This window comes from Petromyzon marinus (genome assembly GCF_048934315.1).
Source record: "Petromyzon marinus isolate PM22_M1 ecotype Great Lakes invasive population chromosome 84 unlocalized genomic scaffold, UKy_Petmar_22M1.pri1.0 chr84_unloc.3, whole genome shotgun sequence".
NCBI classification, from domain to species: Eukaryota; Metazoa; Chordata; class Hyperoartia; order Petromyzontiformes; family Petromyzontidae; genus Petromyzon; species Petromyzon marinus.
This window is the reverse complement of record NW_027422640.1, coordinates 2,246,648-2,252,647: the sequence shown is the minus strand read 5'-3', so window position 1 is coordinate 2,252,647 and position 6,000 is coordinate 2,246,648.

The window sequence follows — 6,000 nt, the reverse complement described above, 5'->3', positions numbered from 1 at the left end:
ACCTGGCTCGGTGAGAAGCCTTATCGAGGTGATTAGAGGAACGTGATTTGATTATCCCTGCAACTGCAAAGCTCACAAAGTGTATCGATTGGGATGAAGTCCGCGCACCTGCCTTGACATTCATCCCGCGATAGCGTTCAGCCACAGCAAGGGGCAATCCTTAATTGCCTCATCGTTGTTTAATTCCGCAATCGCGGTCGGGGGTAGGTGGGGAGCGTGTTGGACTTTGACCATTCCTAACCACGTTGGTGAAGGACAACGGTGAGTATAGGTGAGAGGGCGAGTTGCACAGTCACCCAGGGCCCCCGTGGTCCATGTCCCTTCTCAAAGGTTTCTCGAAGGTTCTGCCACCACCTCCTCCTGATCCAAAAACAGTGTTCTTCACTCATTTTCAGAGGGAGGCTACTTCAGCCGATATGACATCAGTCTGAGAGCCGCCACACCGCCTCACCTGCAAGGGGTGTTTTCATATCCATGTGCTGTCAGGGGTCACACTGAAGGCCACCTGGGGCCGCCATTGGCCCGTGGGCCTTGAAATGAAGAACACTGCTCTAACCGATCCTAATCGTCCTACTGTGACCGCCTTAGCGGGGCGGCTGCCCATAGTAATTGGCACGTTTTGTTTAGGTGACAAACCTTGCTGATTAGCTGTGTCGGGTGGTGGTGGGTTAACGACACATTTATATTTACGCGAAATAATCCAAAAAAACCTTTACTATGCGGTACACCGTTGCTTCGCAGCTAAAAATGCCCCACGGTTCAGTGCGACTCGTATGGATAAATAAGAAAGCAACAAAAACAAATGAATCGGTTCCATCTTCTTTGGTTCTTTCGGTAAAGTCACGTAGAATGAACTGTCCTACCAGACAGTCTCGCCCCCTTCACCTGATGAAGGCCGCTTGTGTTGTGGCCGAAACGTCGTGAGAATATTATTGTGTTATTTTATTTTATCAATTTATTATTTTATTATCATTCTACGTGACTTTACCGAAAGAACCAAAGAAGATGAATCATTGCAGTCACGAAAGCTTAAAATCGAAATTTAATCGGTTCCATATTTCCCCATCATCCCGTTCTCCCCGCGGGTCCCTCAGCCCTGCGGAGCGCTGACGGCCTGGCAAGTGGGATGACGAATCGCCTGTGAATCACCGCACACGCGGCAGGCTGTGGATTCGTCTCGCAGGTCACGAAGCTCAGCCACGCAAGCAAACGACAGGTGTCCGTGTTCAGACTCGTCTCTTAGTCCTCCTGCGCTCGGAGCACGAACAGTAATCTGCACGAGGTTCGTGGGTTAGATCCCGACTCCATCGAGCGGAGCGCCGGGCGGATGTAATGCGGCAAGTTGACAGTAGGGGGCACAGGTGGTACATCTGCCAGTCATCTAATTCAGTCAGCCCATGGCCCCTGGGTCTGTCCCGTGACCTTCAGTATATTTTGAGTTTATGTCTCACTCTCTCGCCTCGTGGTCGCGTGCATTTTTTTTCGGGTCCTCTGGTTTTTCCCTCATTCAGAATCAACAATGTGCGTGTAGTGTCTGCCTGCAATACAATGTCCACACAATAAGCCACTTTGTTGAGCTATCATTTGTGGCCAAGTCTATTCTGAAAATAGCTAATAAGTCAGTGGGCCTTACCTGGTAAATTAAATAGCTTTTTTTAGTTTTTCATTTATTGATACATTTATCTTGAGTGATTTGCTTACTCCTATCGTTTAAGTTTCTGACCCATCCCTACTGGACATCTCTGAAAAATATCTTCATAGCTTATCATATTTCTCCAGGATAACTAAAGATTCTGATTCTGATAATAAAGCGAAAAGACTGAGGTTATATATATATATACATACACGCACATCTAGGAAATAAGCATCTTGGCAAAATAATTACGTTGATAGGAGCACATTTAAAAGTTAGAGCGATTTTAAATGAGCCGTGGTCAGTCTTCTCTATTCGTTATTTCCACCTTTTCGGTGTCGCTATCTATGCAAATTGATGATTATATTTATTACTATTATTAGACGTCTGCCGGACTTCCGTTTAAGCCGTTTAATTTCATTTGTTCGACAAATAATCCCGCATAGCCAGTTATGTTATCCAGCTAGTTTCTGTAGCAACGGCCTACATCAGCCACTAACAGTGGAGTAATTGTGGTTGGAGTGGAGAGGCGCCCAGCCAGCAGCCAGCCAGGAATCTCGAGGTACGGATCATCATTAATCGTGCTTTTGGAATGATTCACCTTCATCCAAGGTGTCATCACTTCGCCACTGCAGATGTTAGCCGTGTCTTGCTATCTAACTCGGCTCGGCGGGTTGTTATTTTAATGTGCCAGGCGCGGCACCACCACTCCAACATCCTTCTCCATTCTACCGCGGTCTACCGATTCTGAGACGCACATTTGGCTTGTGCATTTTAAAGCAAAAGTTATAATCCTGGAGACGTCCACATGTAAGAGCACGACCCGCAGCTTCGTGTAGAGTGAGCGAGGAGGCTCGTTAAGGATGCTACTGTGCAGTGCCAGGATACGTGCACCTAGAAGACGCTATTGGGAAGTTTGAGGCAATCGTCCTCCAACAACAGCGGAGGGCAGAGGAGCGACGCTCACAACAATGAGCGGATAACCGGGTCGAAAAAAATACAGGAAGTTGGCACAATCGGGGGCACAGGTGGTGCATCTGCCAGTCATCTCAGTCAACCCATGGCACCTGGGTCTGTCCTGTGACCTACTGTTAGAGGGTCTTCGACAATTCACGTGGCCTCAAAGTGCACATCGCCTGGCACAAGTGTCATGGTAACGTCACCACCACTTAGTGGCGAATGGCGACTTTTTGTTATTGTGAAGAGCAGCGCTCGGCGCTACGAACTTGGTGACCCGAGTTCGATTCCTGCTCACGGCCTCCCCTAACTTCGACTCAGCCTCACATTATTACCCGGTACTGTGTAATGTGTTAACATGGCCACTGGGGAGATAAAGGCGTCCGGGCGTGGTTCTGGCCACCCAACCCTCGTGTGCTGTGTCAGCCTTCATTGGTGCTCGCTTACAGCACTTTCCCCAACAGTCTGTTCAGGCTATACGGGCGATCTTTGTCTTGTGTGAGGCCAAATATGTATGTTTTGGGATTCGTCTTATAATTTGGAGAAGCATGCAATACGTTGAAAGGCGTTCGTCAAGGATGGACCTATAACGACCTGGACCTCAGTGCAATAAAGGTCACAGAGACCGTGGCGCAGTGCACAAACCACTGCAAAGACAAAGACTCATGTATAGCCTCTATCAGGCTGTTGGGACAAGTGCTGTTAGCAAGAAGTACCAATAAAACCCGGTACGGCACGCGAGGGAGTGGTTGGCCAGCACCACACCCGGCCACCTTTGTCTCTCCAGTGCTGCTGCTTTATACACACATACACCGTACCATCCTACTCATTGGAAGCTGAACTCTGTTCCACCGTGCATTAACAACAGCCGCCATCCGCCATTAAGTGGTGGTGACGGCACCACGGCGCTTGTCACAGGCTAAGTGCACTTTGAGTCGACTTGCAGTGTGGGAGGCTTGCTACTGGTAGGAGTCCCAGGACAGGCCCAGGTGCTATGGGTTGACTGCTGTGCCAGCTGGGTGCAGGAGGAGTTCACGGGACAGACCCAGGAGCGGTGGGTTGACTGAGATCACTGGCAGAGGCAACGCCTGTGCTCCCCACTGTGTGCGTATGAATTCAAATATTGTACCGTACTTTCCTTCCTCTCCACGTTTATACAATGTTCACCTACCTCCACCAACCCGGTTTGGTCAGCGTGGTGAAGTATGGTCAATTAACCTCCTCTACAACACACTCGTTAACAACAATGCATTGAAAGGACATGTATATAATTGTCGACGTTTCGAGCAATGCTCCTACTTCATAGCAGGTAAACAGATATAGTGGGCACCGAGGGTTTGAGACCAGCGCTGGCTGACACCATGGGGGCCTCGTGACAATCACACAGCACAGTACAGCATTAGAACACGTAATTTGTCAATTGCATGAACGTGAAATTTCGTAAAATCGAACTTTGTAAATAAAGAGATACTTGAACATGAAGCAGGCCACCTCCATAACCTTCTTCCATTCCTCTCTGAAGGCCTCACCTCTTTTTAATAGCCCATCCCCTTCCTCTTCCCTCCCCACCGTTCCATTTTGTTCCGTTCCTTCCCTATATCTCTTGCATGAAGCCACATGTCCTCTGTTCGGGACACTCATTCCTCGGCCCTTGCACTGCCCTTGCCATATAAATCACTTTGTTTTTGTTACAGCTTTTAAATGTTGGAAAGCGTGCCTTGACCAAAGGTGCTCTATAAATATAGAAAAGGATAGGATCCCAGCTATGACCACATCCAGCACCTACATCACACAAATGTACTATCCCCATGTTAACAATAATTAGTAACTATATATGACCACAAACCTATTGAGCAGAAGTTATTTCTGGGCAGTATTCGGGTTACGAACCTAGTTCGTTCTTGAGACCTGCTCGAAATTCGAACGGTTCGTAAGCGGCAGTTCAGTTTGCAATTGCGAGTTCGCATTTTAAATCAATATTTTTCTTTTTTTTATATATATATTTCATGGAAGCGGGCGTTCGTAAGTCGGACACTCGCAAGTCGAGGACTGTCTGTTTACTTTGGGTTAGATGGTTTGAGTATAAAGGCAATATTCAGATATACTCTCCACCATCCGTCAGAGCAAATTAAATCAAGTGGTCGCGTGGGAACCAATACCAATTAATTTGTTTTTTTACAATCCGTCTTTGAATCGTTGGTGACCGGGCTGAGGCCATCAGCTAACTATACCGGGAGAGCCCTGCCAGTCACAGGCAGGGTGCCACGGTGACTAGGAGATGTTAACTACCTCGCCTGCTATGCCTGTTGTATGCTATGCCTGTTTGGAGATTGCATGCCTCTTTCTCTTCGTGGTCGCTGGGATTGTTCTCCATATTTGGAATCAAAGTGCGTTAAGAGTATTTGACTGCTGCTACAAATGTACACGTGATTAATGATCCACTTCGTTGAGCTATTATTTGTGGCCAGGTCGCTTATTTAAAAAAAAGCTGTATATCTTAGTGGACTTTACCTGGTAAAATAAAAATTAAAGTTTAGTTTCAGTAGCTGGGGTTGGACCCAGCTTCTCAATGGTACCAGTCCAGCGCTGATCTTTGAGCAACCTGGCTACCTCTCTAATTGTCGACACGACGACTATGCGATGTGGCATTATTTCAAGCGGTTGGTGCATACGCATTTATTTATTTGGATGTGGCAATGCTAAAGTGAGTGGTGCAGTATTGATTAGCGCGCTAAACTGTGAACCCAGCGATATGTAGATTTGGAGGTGGTTTACTCCAGATAAGAATGCAAATTACACCAACGACCGAGTTCAAACGGCTGGAAGTCGTGTGGGGCGCTGTTGCGCAATCTGTAGGTGGAAGGCTGTCTCAATCGCCCGGAGGGGTGATTCATTGCAGGGCTGCGCCACTATCTCTATGCAAGCAGTCAAGGATACATGACTGATAACGGCTTGCAAAAGTTCAGTAAACTATATTTGTGCAAAGTAAAAAACAATAGGCAATAAAGTGTATATAATCATTACGTGCCGTGTTACCACATTGTATGTTAATTTACTTAAATAGCATCGTGCAAATATGTTCTCCTACAAACGAACTCTATTCTCATTGCCATGAACTTAAACGTAATCTTGTCAAGTTTAACAAAAGCTATAAATCGCGACGTTATAAACTAAAAATAACCTTTGGGATGTATTGTCAAGCAGAGGAGTGTAACCTACATTCATCTGGGGGGGATGGGGGAGGAGTGCACGTTTTACCGCTCACCACCAACGCCTTCGTGCTGTTCCACGTTTCAGACACCATGGGACCAGCCCGACAACGCATCCACCAGAAAGACACAGAGCTTAACGTGTGCGTAACCACTATACGCGCCCAGCGAAGCGTGGACCTAAAAGGTTTGGATCGATCG